We start from the raw sequence: 15,590 nt of genomic DNA on the forward strand, positions 1-15,590 counted from the left end.
AGGCAGTCATAAGAGGGAAGTATACAGCAGTCCAGTCCTTCCTAAAGAAGGAAGAAATCTCAGATACACAACCTAACCTTACACCTCAAAGAGCTGGAAAAAGAACAGCAAATAAAATCCGAATCCAGCAGAAGACAGGAAATAATAAAGATTAGAGCAGAAATCAATGCTATTGAAACCAAAAAACAAAACACACAAACAAAAAAACCCAGTAGAACAGGTCAATGAAACCAGGAGCTGGTTCTTTGAAAGAATTAACAAAATTGATAAACCCCTAGCCGGTTTGATCAAAAAGAAAAAGGAAAAGGCTGAAATAAATGAAATCAAGAATGAAAGATGAGAGATCACAACCAGAACAGAAGAAATACAAACAATAATAAGAGAAAATTATGAGCAATTATACTTCTATAAAATGGACAATGTGGAAGAAATGGACAAATTCCTAGAAACATATAAACTACCAAAACTGAAACAGAAAGAAATAGAAATTTGGAACAGACCAATAACCAGTAAAGAAATTGAATTAGTAATCAAAGTCTCCCCCCCAAACTCCCCAAAAACAAACAAAAAAAAAACACAAGAGTTCAGGGCCAGATGGCTTTACAGAGGAATTCTACCAAATATTTAAAGAAGAGTTGACACCTAATCTCTTGAAGCTGTTCCAAAAAATGGCAATGGAAGGAAAACTTCCAAACTCTTTCTATGAAGCCAGCATTACTTTGATTCCAAAACCAGACAAAGACCTCACTAAAAAGAACTATAGACAAATTTCTCTGATGAACATGGATGCAAAAATTCTCAACAAGGTACTAGCCAAGTGGATCCAACAATACATTAAAAGAATTATTCACCACAACCAAGTGGGATTTATACCTGGGATGCAGGTTCAATATCTGCAAAACAATTAATGTGATGTATCACATCAATAAAAGAAAGGACAAGAACCACATGATCCTCTCAATAGATACAGAGAAAGAATTTGACAAAATACAACATTGTTTCTTGATAAAAACCCTCAAGAAAGTGGGGATAGAGGATCATACCTCAAGATCATAAAAGCCATATATGAAAGACCCACTGCTAATATCATCCTCAATGGGGAAAACTGAGAGCTTTCCCTCTACGGTCAGGGATGTCCACTCTGGCCATGGTTATTCAACATAGTATTGGAAGTCTTAGCTTCACCAATCAGACAACATAAAGGAATAAAAGGCATCCAAATCAGCCAGGAGGAGGTCAAACGTTCACTCTTTGCAGATGACATGATATTTTATATGGAAAACCCAAAAGATTCCACCAAAAAACTGCTAGAACTGATCCATGAATTCAACAAAGTTGCAGGATATAAAATTAATGCACAGAAATTGGTTGCGTTCCTTATACACCAATAATAAAGTAACAGAAAGAGAAATCAAGGAATCTATCCCATTTACAATTGCACCAAACCCATAAATTACCTAGGAATAAACCTAACTAAAGCGGTGAAAAATCTATATACTGAATACTACAGAAAGCTTATGAAAGAAATTGAAGAAGACACACCCCAAAAATGGAAAAATATTCCATGCTCTTAGATTGGAAGAACAAACATGGTTAAAATGTCAATACTACCCAAAGCAATCTACATATTCAATGCAATACATATCAAAATAACACCAGCATTCTTCACAGAGTTAGAACAAACAATCCTAAAATTTGTATAGAACCAGAAAAGACCCTGAATATCCAAAGCAAACTTGAAAAATAAAACCGAAGCTGGAGGCAGCACACTCCTGGACTTCAAGACATTACAAAGCTGTAATCATCAAGACAGTACTGGCACAGAAACAGACACAGATCAATGGAACAGAATAGAGAACCCAGAAATGGACCCACAAACATATGGCTAACTAATCTTTGACAAAGCAGGAAAGAACATACAATGGAAGGAATACAGTCTCTTCTGCAAGTAGTACTGCGAAAACTGGATAACAATGTGCAGAAAAATGAACCTGGACCACTTTCTTACACCATACTGAAAAATAAACTCAACAAGGATGAAAGACCTAAACATGAGACAGGAAGCCATCAAAATCCTAGAGGAGAAAGCAAGCAAAAACCTCTCTGACCTTTGCCGCAGCAACATCTTACTCAGCACGTCTCCAGAGGCAAAGGATACAAAAGCAAAAGTGGAACTATTGGGATCCCATCAAAATAAAAACTTCTGCACAGTGAAGGAAACAGTCAGCAAAACTAAAAGGCAACCAATGGAATGGAAGAAGATATTTGCAAATGACATGTTAGATAAAGGGTCAGTATCCAAAATCTATAAAGAACTTATCAAGCCCAACACCCAAAACACAAAGAATCCAGTGAAGAAATGGGCAAAAGACATGAATAGACACTTCTCCAAAGAAGACATCCAGATGGCCAACCAACACATGAAAAAATGCTCAACATCACTCATCATCAGGGGAATACAAATCAAAACCACAATGAGATACCACCTTACACCTGTTAGAATGGCTAAAATGAACAACTCAGGCAGCAACAGATGTTGGTAAGGATGTGGAGAAAGAAGATCTCTTTTGCCCTGCTGGTGGGAATGCAAACTGGTGCAGCCACTCTGGAAAACAGTATGGAGGTTCCTCAAAAAATTAAAAATAGAACTACCCTATAACCCAGCAATTACACTACTAGGTATTTATCCAAGGGATACAGGTATGCTGTTTTGAGGGGGCACATGCACCCAATGTTTATAGCAGTGCTATTGACAATAGCCAAAGTATGGAAAGAGCCCAAATGTCCATTGATGGATGAATGGATAAAGAAGATGTGGTGCATATATATATAAAATGGAGTATTACTCGGCAATCAAGAAGAATGAAATCTTGCCGTTTGCAACTACATGGATGGAACTGAAGGGTATTATGCTAAGTGAAATTAGTTAGAGAAAGACAAATATCATATGACTTCACTCATATGAGGACTTTAAGATTCAAAACAGATGAACATAAGGGAAGGGAAACAAAAGTAATATAAAAACAGGGAGGGGGACAAAACATAAAAGACTGTTAAATATGGAGATGTTAAATATGGAGATGGTTGTTGGAAGGGTTGTGGGAGGGGGATGGTCTAAATGGGTAAGGGGCATTAAGGAAGCTACTCCTGAAATCATTGTTGCACTATATGCTAACTAACTTGGATGTAAATTAAACAGCAGATAAATTAAAAAAAATAAACTTGGTAACAGTGATTGAATATTAAATTTACTGTGTTTCACTCTGAAATATGCTTCTATATAGTTGTGTCTGTGGTTTGACATATTTTTGAAAATGTACAAAAGTCTAAATATTTGCATCTGGAAATATTTACTTCCAGCTCCTTTAAAGATGAAACTTCTCTTAGTGTATATAGAGTGTTATTTAGAAGATGTATTTTGAATGGAATGTTTGAAGATGGAGGGGTATTGAGAGATCAGTTCCAGTTCTTTCTCTCTGCAGGGGAAGGTTGGAGGATCCAAAGAGATTCAGGCGCTTGCCCAAAGTCTGATTGAACAGAGCTGGTTTTGACTTGTAGCTAGTGTTCTTCTCCATCCCATAAAGGAGAGATTCTTGGGTCTGAAGTTTTCAGAATTATTGCTAGATAAAGCTTAATGAGAAATGAAGAAACTGTATATTTGTAGCAAGCAATTATAATTTGATATACACAGGTCTGATTTCAGATATAAAGTGACTCTAAACAGACAAGAACCAACAGGTAAGGGTAAGGGTACAACTATGAAGAGAGAGCGCTCAAGGAAGGCTGGAAGCTGTTCTGGGTGCTGCTCACAGTGAGGTTCACAAGAAAATGGCATATTTAAATCTGGATGCCACCACCTTTCTCTTCAGCCATCCAAGAGAATGCCATTATAGAGAACAATTTGATTGGACCAAAGAATTTCAGCTTCCACATGTCATTTGCTGACTTCTTTCCTCCATAAATTAGTTAGGTTGAATCAGTGAAGCAGAAGCATATATGTGATATAAAGAATTTATTATAGATATAAGACCTTATGCAATTGTGGGAGCTGGTTGAGTAGTATACATAAGTCTGGTTAGTCTGGGTCTGGTGCTGGGCCTGAGGCCAGTGAGGCCAACAGTCTGCAAGGGAAGATGGACATGAAATGGGGGAGAGAAAGGGCAAACTGGAACCCATAAAGATAAACTGGAACCCACACATCAGTCTCTCAATGCCTCCAAACCTCCAACTTCAATGATGTGGGTGACCTGCTGGCACATTTCACCCCAAAGCTTCTCATGAACTTGGCCCAGGATTCAGAGAAGCTACGGAGCAGATCCAGCCAGAAATGGACAGGACTGTGAGCCTGGGCGTGTCCAAAGCCAACAAATTGGGCCTAGAAATCAGTGAGTGTGAGTGGACAACAACGGCACGTGCCCCAGCTCCCTCTATCTCAGTGTAAACACTTTCCCACCTTCCCATCTCCTGCACACTCTCTTGTGTGCAGAACCCAGAACCATGCAGAGAAAGGACTTCTGGGAGATGTAGTTCCAGCTTAGCTCAGTTGATGTCATACAAGCCACCACATTTATAAATGAAATTATTCTCCTTATCCTCCCAATAACCTTATATTTGGTGTACTAGCCAAATGATTGGCAGGTTGGCTATTTTTATTTTATTTAATTGAAAAATTTAATGAAGTTTAGTTGATGGACAATGTCACATTAATTTTAGGTGTATAACAGAGTGATTCAACAACTCTATATGTTATGCTACGCTCACCACAAGTGTAGCTACCATCTGTCACCATACAATGCTATTACAATATCACTGACTATATTCTCTATGCTGTGGCTTTCATCCCTGTGACTTTTCTCATTTCATAACTGGGAGCCCGTGTTTACTTTCCCCTTCACCCATTTTGCCCATCCTCTTATCCCCCTCCCTTTGGCAACCATCAGTCTGTTCTCTTATTAATGAGTTTGTTCCTGCTTTTTTGTTTTGTTTTTTTTTGTTTGCTTTATTTTTTTAGATTCTACATATAAGTGAAATCATATCATATTTGTCTTTTTCGTCTTAGTTCACTTAACATAATATCCTCTAGGTTCATCCATGGTGTCACAAATAGCAAGATCTTATTCTTTTTATTGCTCAGTAATATTTCACTAGGTATATATACCACATCTCTCTCCATTCATCTTTCTCCATTCATCTATCTCCATTCATCTATGGACACTTGGGATGCTTCCATATCTTGGCTATTGTAAATAATGCTGCAATAAACATAAGGGCACATATATCTTTTCAAATTAGTGGTTTCATTTTCTTTGTGTAAATACCCAGTAGTGGAATTATTGGTAGTATGGTATTTCCATTTTTAATTTTTTTGAGGAAGTTACATACTGTTTTCCACAGCGGCCGCACCAGTTTGCATTCCCACCAAAAGTGCACGAGGGTTCCTTTTTCTTCACATTCTCACCAACTCTTGTTATTTCTTATCTTTTTGATTCTAGCCATTCTGACTGGTATGAGGATATATCCTGTGGTTTTGATTTGCACTTTCACATGATGATGAGTGATGTTGAGCATCTTTTCATGTGTCTTTTGGCTATCTGTATGTCTTCTTTGGAAAGTGTTTATTCAGGCTCTCCACCCATTTTTAAGTCGGATTATTTGGGTTTTTTTTTTTTTTTTTGGTGTTGACTTGTTTAAGTTCTTTATATATTTTAGATATTGACTCCATATTTGATATATAATTTGCAGCCGTGCAGCGTTGGTGGTATAGTGGTGAGCATAGCTGACTTGCATATTGGATATGTAATTTACAAATATCTTCTCTCATTCAGTAGATTGCTTTTTTTTTTAAATTGTTTCCTTTGCTGTGCAAAAAAGCTCTTTATTTTGGTGTAGTCCCAATGATTTACTTTTGCTTTTGTTTTCCTTGCCTGAGGAGACATATCTAGAAAAATATTGCTAAGGCTGATGTCAAAGATATTACTGCTAGGTTGGCTGTTTTTGGAAGATTTTTAGGAAAGCTTAGAGAGAGGGAATATGTGCCAGGCAAGACAATATTTCATGGAACAAATTAGCACAGGCATTCATGGAAGGACACAGGACTATGGTTATCACATAGTAACTTGTAAGGAACCAATTTTCCCACAAACGAGGCACTTCTGTACCTGAAATTTTAACTTCTGAACTGAAACAATGCAATCTGAGTAGCTTGAATGGACCTTGTAAACAGGCTGTTGTTTCATTTAGGGAATAAATTGAACCTTGGGAGAATCTAGATTGCTTTGAGAGACAGAAAGAAGAATGGAAGAGAGAAGGGGAGAAGGAGATGGTGAATTTGAGAGTGAGTTTTAAAGTAAAATACAACACTTGTTGTGACCTCAGGGTTATAACCTGCAGACCACATGACTTTTCCTTGAAGGCTCTGGAGATGTAATGTAAACTGCAAAGCAATTACTGAAAATACCATTTGGCCAATCTTCCCCATGACAATTCATTTGGATGCCCTTTGACTGGGACACCCCCTGCCATACACACACAATTGTAGTAAAACTAACAGGCGCCAGCCTCTAACTTTCTTTCACCTGGCTGGAAGCTTAGCACAAACTTGAATGACTTCTCTAGACTACGTATGGTCAGAGTAGAAAACCTGAGCACAGGACAGGTGGATTTGCAGGTTGGACTGTGGGTCTAAAACCAGAGGCAGCTTCTCCAAGAACAGAAAAATAGGCTATGATATTAGCTTCATTTTGGTTTTTGTTAAGTGGGTAATGAAAAGGGGCTAAAATAAATGATACAGCGACCATCTGGGGAATAGAGAATGCCAGGTGGTGGTATGCCCTGCTGGGAGCAGAGAGAGGCATTTGGGGTTGCCTTTGAGTTAGAGGAAGAATTTTTCTTGGTCTGTGAATCAGGCAAAATCTGTTCATGAAGCTGGAGGTTGTGAAGTAGCTTTCCATCAAGTGAGGTAAGCACTTACATATGCCTGCCATTTCTACAACGGGCATGTGTTTGGTTTTTTGAAGTAGCTTGCTTCATTACTCAAGTTCTTTTTAATATTGGGCATAGGTTCTTTTTTTCCTCCTGGTAAAAAACATATAACATTAGGGGCACCTGGGTGGCTTAGTTGGTTGAGTGTCTGACTTCGGCTCAGGTCATGATCTCATAGTTCGTGAGTTCAAGCCCTGTGTTGGGCTCTGTGCTGACAGCTCGGAGCCTGGAGCCTGCTTCACATTCTGTGTCTCCCTCTGTCTCTGCCCCTACCCAGCTCGCACTGTCTCTCTCTCAAAAATAAATAAACATTAAAAAAAACATACAGCATTAAATTTACCATTCTAATAATTTTTAAATATTTATTTATTTTTGAGAGAGAGAGAGAGAGAGAGAGAGAGAGAGAGAGAGAGCACAAGCAAGGGAGGGGCAGAGAGAGCAGAAGACACAGAATCTGAAACAGGGCCTCAGAGCCTGACACAGGGCTCAAACTCACGAACCATGAGATCATGACCTGAGCCGAAGTTGGATTCCTCACCAGCTGAGCCACCGAGGCACCCCTCATTCTAATCATTTTTAAGCATACAGTTCATTAGTGTTAAGTATGCTCACACTGTTGTGCAATAGACCTCTAAAACTTTATCTTGCAACACTGAAACTCTATACCCATTAAAGAATTCCTTTCTTCCCCCAGCCCTCAATGACTACTTTTTTTTTCTTTCTTTTCTTAAACTACTTTATTGAGGTATGACTGATGTAAAATAAAGGTATATATGTGTAATGTATACAACAACTTGTTGAGTTTGGAAATGAGTTCACACTTAATGAAACTATCACCACATTCAAGGCTGTAAACCTTCATCACCTCACCTCTAAAAGTTCCCCCTCATCCCCTTTTTTTCTAAACATTTTTTTATTTACTTGTTTTTAATAGATGTTTTCTTCTGTGGTAAGAGCACTTCACATAAGATCTACCCTCTTAGCAAATTTTTACGTACACAATACAATATTGTCAACTGTTGGCCCTATATTGTACTGTAGATGTCCAGAACTCACTCATCTGGCTTCAGTGAATTGTATCCTCTGACTGGCATTTCCTCATTTCCCCCTTCACCCAGATCCTGGTAACCACTATTCTGTCTACACTGTAGTTCTATGAGAGAAATAATTCGGCTACTGGAGATTCCTCATGAAAGTGGAATCAGGCATTATTTGTCATTCTGTGTCTGGCTTATTTCACCTAGCATCAAGTCCTCCAGACCTATTCATCTTGTCACAAATTGTAGGATTTCTTTCTTTTTCAAGGCGGAATAATATTTCATTGTATATTTATACCACATTTCCTTTATCCATTCATCTGTTGATGGACATTTGGGTTGCTTCCACCTCTTGGCTATTGTCAATAATACTGCAGTGAACACAGGTGTGCATATATCTCTTTGGTACCCTTCTTTGAATTTTTTCGAAATACATACCAGAAAGTGGGATTGCTGAATCATAGGGTAGTTCTTTTTTTTTTTAAGTTTTTTTTAAATGTTTATTTATTTTTGAGAGAGAGAGAGAGAGACCAAGGGAGGGGCAGAGAGAGAGAGGGAGACACAGAATTTGAAGCAGGTTCCAGGCTCTGAGCTGTCAGCACAGAGCCCAACGTGGGGCTTGAACTCACACACCATGAGATCATGACCTGAGCCAAAGTCGGACGTTTAACCGACTGAGCCACCAAGGTGTCCCAGGGTATTTCTGTTTTTAATTTTTTGAGGAACCACCATACTGCTTTCCATAGTTGGCTGCACCATTTTACATTCCCGCTAACCGTGTATGAAGGTTCTAATTTCTCTTCCATCTCATTAACACTTGTTATTTTCTGTTCTTTTGATAGCAGCCATTCTAAGGGGTGTGAGGTGATAGCTCATTGTGGTTGATATGCATTTCTCTTTTGATTAGTGATGTTGAACATGTTTTCAGAGAGCATAGATATTTATAAGAAAACACATCTTGTGTGGAATAAAATGAGGAAGAATTAGGGTAGTAAGGCTGATGGTAAATCTTGTGGCCACAGTAATATATTCCTTCTTTTTAATCACTTTTTGCTACCGTGTTTTGGCCATGCTTGTACTTTTTATCTAGTCCCCCACTGAAGCTAAATTTGGAATTTGTGAGTCATACTTTGTTGGGATTGGAAAAATTTAAGGAGATCTTCTAATCGCAACATCCCCATTTTACACCTGAGGATTAAAAAGTGAAAAAGAATTTGATTAGAAGGAAGGTAAGGGGGAAATTATTAATATAAGGGGAAAAAGGCTTCTGATTACTGAAGCTTAAATTCTAATTCATTCCCATTATGAAATAGTCCTGTGGGATCTGGAAATATTAGGAAGACTCAGTCCAAAACTCTGTGGTTGAGCATATTTTGAATAATTGCCACAGTTTTCCAGAGGTTTCTGCAGATGTTTTGTGCTGTTATCCCCTCCTCCTCTGTGGCCCTGATGTAAATCTTTGAGTGATAGGCTTTGGAGCTCAGGTTAGATTATTTGGCTTGTATACCTTACAGTTAAAACACATACTAACTTTTACTTATATTTCCACAATGAGAGCCAGTTCATGTGTGTGATATCATGATGGTGAAGGGAAGAGAAGTTAGGAATACAACAGCAGGTCAGTTCAACCATCATTCCTGATCCCCAGCTTGTAGGTAGGACAAGTGGTGCTGTTTTGTGCACCTGCGACAGTTTTGTTTGGTAGCACTAATGAAGTAATCAATAAGAGAGTAATCAGAAGTAGCTCAACCCATCAGCTCCAAAAGTAGTTTTTCTCTTCTCTTCTCTTCTCTTCTCTTCTCTTCTCTTCTCTTCTCTTCTCTTCTCTTCTCTTCCCTTCCCTTCCCTTCCCTTCCCTTCCCTTCCCTCCCCTCCCCTCCCCTCCCCTCCCCTTCCCCTCCCCTCCCTTCTCCTCCCCTCCCCTCCTCTCCTCCTCTCTAAATGATATACTTACCCCATCCTTCTTTCTCACGAGAATACCTTACTTTCCCCACATGAGCAGGACACTTTTCTAAAAATCTTTTTTTTAATGTTTTTTAAATTTTATTTTTGAGACAGAGAGACAGAGCACGAGTGGGGGAGGGGCAGAGAGAGAGGGAGACACAGAATCCAAAGCAGGCCCCAGGCTCTGAGATGTCAGCACAGAGCCCAACACGGGGCTCTATCTCACAGACCATGAGATCATGACCTGAGTTAAAGTCAGACACTCAAATGACTGAGTCACCCAGGCACCCTAGGATGCTCTTCTGACTACTCCATTCCAAATCTGCACTCCCTGAAACAATTATGAGTCTCCAAATAAACACCTTTGTACTTTTTCAGTTTCCAGTTGACAATAAGTCTGATATTTATCCCACAAACATTGAGAATAAGTTTGACATTTATTCCACAAACGTTCATTGAGCACCTATATCATTCCTGGCAGTGAGGAGTCTCCAAGGAGCTGGTAGTAGGGAGGACCCTTGGTTCTGATCCTGCTTTGGTATGTCTGTGACTTTAAACAAGGGTCTTTGGCTTCCCTCCATCTGTGTTTCTTAGTCTGCAAAAGAAGTGGTTGTAATAAATGATCTCCAAATCCCTTCCAATGCTGGTTCTTAGATATGGAGCACGCACTACTTCTGTTGCTGCTAAAATCTCAACTCCCACTGATGTTCCGGATGGGGAAAGAACAATGAGCAGAGCATGCATTGTGATTCTTTTCTTAGTTCTCAATTCCAGCCTGCCACAGAGGAGAAAAAGAATGAAATGGAGTCTCTCCCTCTCCTGGGCTCCCAACCAGCCACAACCCTGACACACAATGACCAACCCACCCAAACTTAGGATCTTTTGAAAAGACCTGAAAAATGTATGTAGTCTGGGAAATCAGTGGAAGAGAGACTTCTCAATAGGTTTAAGCATTCAAGATTTTCAAAAGAAGCACCTGAACCATTTATTAGGGTGAGAGGTAACTTTATATAAAGCCATGAAATATAGGTGGCTCTAATTGTGGTTGTGTTTGCAAGCTGAAAAGGAATTTTGGTGGTAGGTAGGACCAGGATACATAATTTACTTCATTGATTAAAAGGCTCTTGCTTGGAACCTTGTTTTTCTTCATCAAATGACCTGTTGGGGTTGACAGTTTTCCAAGTTTTAGGCAAGTTATGTTACATAAGAACGTAACTCAGGGGCCATCTGTTTTTGTGGGATTAAAACCATCCTACAGTTATGGCTTGGAAAAGCTATCTCACACAAATAATTATTTACACATATTTTCCCCAGAATCAATTTAATGAAACAAATATCTATTGAGTATCAGTTCTCAGCTCAGTTCTGTGAAGTCATTAAGAGGATGAGAATCGCAGTTGCTAGGAGCTCTGGCTATAAAGGAAGTGTGACAGGAATCCAGTCATCGACACTACACTGATGTTGCCATTTGTGGAAAACCTGATGATTTTTACCTGGAACTGAGATTCTGTTTATGTGAGCCTCATAGAATGGACAGAGAGGCTGTGCGTATTGGGAAGCCTAAGAAGAGGCTCAGGGAGCTTAGTTCTCAGGAATCCTGTCTTTTTTCATAATAAACTTCTAAGACTTATAATGCCCAGACTGCTTCCAGGCAGCATTCTAATTATAGCTCCCCTGAGTCACTGGAGGTTTCAGAACCAGTAAGTTGAGAGAGAGATAGACTATAAAAACAAGCTCATTTCACTGGGGGTATAGCTCAGGGGTAGAGCATTTGACTGCAGATCAAGAGGTCCCTGGTTCAAATCCAGGTGCCCCCTGTACAGTCTAGTTTTTGCTTCAGAAGAATCTGGATCGACCTTAGCTTTATTATTTTCCATAGCTCATGGTTGAATAAATAACTAATGTCCTTTGTGTATAGGCCAGGCATCAGTCTAAATTATTTACATTAATTATCTCCTTCATTTCTCTCCAAAATTTTATGAGATACATGCCATCAGTATCCTCATTTGACATGAGGAGACAGACTTGGAGATGCTCAGTAATTGGCTAACGGTCAAAAAAGTCTACAAAGAGAAGGCCTAAGGTTTGAACTCAGAGCACACAGCCTCAATGACTCTATCATACTACTCTTACTGTTCTAGTGTTAAAAGTTGTGTGACAAAATTCCACTTAGTAATGCTCCCAAGGTGCTAGGACTGTCCATCCAGGTTTAGAACCTTTTGGCTGCAGGGTCAACCCAGCAGCTTAGCGACTGTGCCCACCCTGTGCAGTGACCTGGGGAAAGTCAGGGAATAGTCTTCACCAAACACCACTAGGGCTGAGCATGAATTGGCCTGAAGGTGAGGGAGCTGCACTCTTTTCCTGCTCTAAAGCCTGAGGAGTTTCTATTTCCTTTCCGCCCCTAATTCATTTTCTGCAGCTCAGCTCTCCCACCTTGGGTGCCTTCATTCAGGATCCAGAGTGGACCAGACCCCTGCCCACAGCCCAGGCAATGCTGTGTCTTTAAAGGAGCCTGAACAACATATAGAGTGCCTTCTGTGGGCCAGAGCCGTGCAGAGTGTGAACCCAGAGGTGACTGAGACACAGCCCCTGGCCTCAGTGTGCTCTCATCCAGGGAGCAGGCCTGCAAAGTACAAAATCGGACCAATTTGAGCTGCATGTCATTGTGCCAGCCTCAGTGCATAGGAGACAGTGACTCCTGTGTGGAGGAGGGAAGGTTAAAGGAGGCTTTTGGAGTTGCAGATGGCAAATCACAGTTTCAAAGATAAATAATATCTCACAGGACAGAGGGTGGAGTGGAGGTAGGGGTGTGCGGGGTGGTGGCCGAGGTCCAGGTAGACAAGGCTGCCTGGGCAGAGACTGGGGCCAGATGGATGCAGGTAGAGGCAGCAGGAGCACAAGAGGTGACATGGGCATGTCAGAAGATGAAGTTGAAGAGGCAGTTGGGGATCCAAACTTGGAGCCTTTCAGGAAGGCATTTAAAGGGGGCGTGACCTGGAGAGACTCCATTGAATTTTTAAATTTTTAATTAAAAAATTTTAGAAATGTTTATTTTTGAGAGAGCAAGCATGAGTGGGGGGAGGGGCAGAGTGAGAGACAGGGGGACAGAGAATCTCAAGCAGGCTCCCCACCGTCAGCACAGAACCCGATGTGGGGCTCGAACCCATGAACCATGAGATCATGACCTGAGCCGAAGCTCAACCGACTGAGCCACCCAGGTGCCCCTAGACTCCATTGTAAAACAGGCCGCTTGGGGAGCAGCAGGGGGATGGCTGTAAGGGGTGGAGGCCGGGAGGCCATTTAGGAGGTGGTGGCACTGCTGGTGTGGGAGTTGGGATGAACCTAAGTGAAGTCAGAGCCGCGATCAGCAATACCCAGCGATTACCTGGAATTGGAGAAGAGCCGGTGAGAGAAGCGCCACCGTTGTAAGCGTTTCGACCAAATGACTGAGTGCACAGTGGTGTCACCAACCAAGATGGGGGGAGACTGATCGGATGGTTCAGGAGGCAGGCCGGGCGCTGCGCCCCAAAGGTACACTGGAATCCTGGCCGCAGCACCTCCTGGCTGTGTGACTACTCTGTGCTTCAGTTTCCCTACCTGCAAAATCAATATGCTAATGATAACGTCTTTTTTATGGCGTTTTTGTAATGATTCTCTGGGAAGTTACGGGTGGAAGCTTTAGTCCCGTGCGTGGCACGTAGAAAGCGTCCAGTAATTATGCACTGTCGTTATTACAACAAAGCAGAATAGGAGGAGATGCAGGCTTGGGCAGGAAGGTGACAGGTTTGTTTGGGGCACCCTGGGTGTGAACTCTGAGGTTCCTGGAAAGCCTCAGAGTGGAGTGACTGGGAATGGGTATCTGGGACCGGTGAGAGCCTGTGAGCGGAACCTCTGGCTGCCTTCGCTCGGCAGCTTCAAGGAGGCGACAGGGCTCCTCAGGGAGGATTGGTTGCAATGACAGAGTTTTCCTTGACCTTTCTGCTCAGTCTCAGAGGTACACAAGATTAAAAATCCTCAGACTGGAACCAAAGAGAAGAGGAATCAGAGGTGCTCAAAGGTGAATTTTGGACTTTGGAATACCTAGTTGTTGTTGTTTGACTGTAAAATAAGACAGTTCATCCTGGATGAGGTCCCCTTTGAAAATTTCATGAAAACGTACACAATATACGATGCACGTACATACACAACATTTGCCTACAATATCGGAGTTACATCTGAACCTTTGAAGTTTGTGGATACCCAGTTAAGACTCCCCCCCCCCCCCCCCCCCCCCCCCCCCGGTCCAATACTTGTTGGTGACCCATAAAACTTAAAACATTCGTTGATGTGGGGGTGGGGGGAGAAACATTCACGATGTACCCAGAGATTTTTAGGCAGTTGGTAGTGTGTTTTAAAAACTGGAGAATTATATGGAGAATTATACTCAGCTTGAGGTGCTGGGAAGAGAATGAGTATATATGCTCTGGGAAAAGTAGGCGCTGGTGTGGCTGGAAGGGAATTGAAGATGAATTTAAGTCCAGGAAGAATCTGAGCCATAAAAGGTATTTATGAAGTATGATGTAACTCATAAAAGTGAAATAAGTATTTATGTGAAGCTTGTTACTGTCAGGGGGTATAGCTCAGTGGTAGAGCATTTGACTGCAGATCAAGAGGTCCCTGGTTCAAATCCAGGTGCCCCCTCGGTGTTCTTTTGCTCTTCTTGGCAGCTTCATTAAAATACTGGGTGTAGAGTGAGGAAAGCAAGGTGCCTAGGGCTCCAAATTTAAGGATGTGCTCACTCTCACATCAGTATCTTGGCTTGTTAATTCCCTCGCAGTAAAGCTGTGTGCATATAAATTCACATAAACACAGCCATACGTCCAGAGGCATATACACACACCCCACACACCAGATGTCCCCCGACATGCACACATCCTGACCCACACACCATCACACAGACCCACCAACAGACAGACATACATACACATACGCATACCTGCATCTTCTCACGTGGACCTTTGTTTTTTCCTTTCTGTGTATTCGATCTTATTCGCCAGACCCTTTCTAACCTCCTTTCTTCAAACTTTCAACCTTTTAATAGTTAGGATTTACAGAAGAGTTGTGAAGATACTACAGAGATGTCCCATATACCCTTCACTCAGCTTCCCCTAGTGTTAACATCTTGCATAACCATGCCACATTTATCAAAACTGTGAAATAAACATTGGTGCAACACTATTAGCCAAACCATAGACATCATTCAGATGTCACCAATTTTTCTGTTACTGTCTTTTTTCCTGTGGCAGGATTCAGTCCAGGATGCCATGCTGCCTGTAGTCATAATGCCCCCTTAGTTTCCTTTTCTGACAGTTACTCAGTTTTTCCTTGAGTTGTTGTTTGTTTGTTTTGTCATCTTAACACTTTTGAAAAGTCCCGGTCAGATATTTTGTAGAATGCCCCTCACTTTGGGTTTGTGTCATGTTTTCTCATGATTAGGCCAAAGTTCTAGATTTGGGGGAAAAATATCACAAAGTCATGGTCATAGGCCCTTATCTTCCTGTCTTACTAGGGGTGGAAGAAAAGCACTGCAAACATTTAGGAGTCTGCTACATTGTAAGATGCTAAGAGTACAAGCTCTGAAGCTTGTGA

General features: G+C 41.1%; 2 non-coding genes across 2 annotated transcripts; both read left to right on the plus strand.

Annotated features, from left to right (window-relative positions):
* The first annotated feature begins 11,707 nt into the window (after nt 1-11,707).
* Nucleotides 11,708-11,779, plus strand: TRNAC-GCA (transfer RNA cysteine (anticodon GCA)). The gene has a single exon. It is a non-coding gene; the product is annotated as a tRNA-Cys (tRNA).
* Nucleotides 11,780-14,570: 2,791 nt separating this feature from the next.
* TRNAC-GCA (transfer RNA cysteine (anticodon GCA)) lies at nt 14,571-14,642 on the plus strand. The gene has a single exon. It is a non-coding gene; the product is annotated as a tRNA-Cys (tRNA).
* Nucleotides 14,643-15,590: the final 948 nt, after the last annotated feature.

Source organism: Panthera pardus, unplaced genomic scaffold (assembly GCF_024362965.1).
Source record: "Panthera pardus isolate Hobbes unplaced genomic scaffold, ASM2436296v1 HiC_scaffold_16, whole genome shotgun sequence".
Lineage (NCBI taxonomy): Eukaryota > Metazoa > Chordata > Mammalia > Carnivora > Felidae > Panthera > Panthera pardus.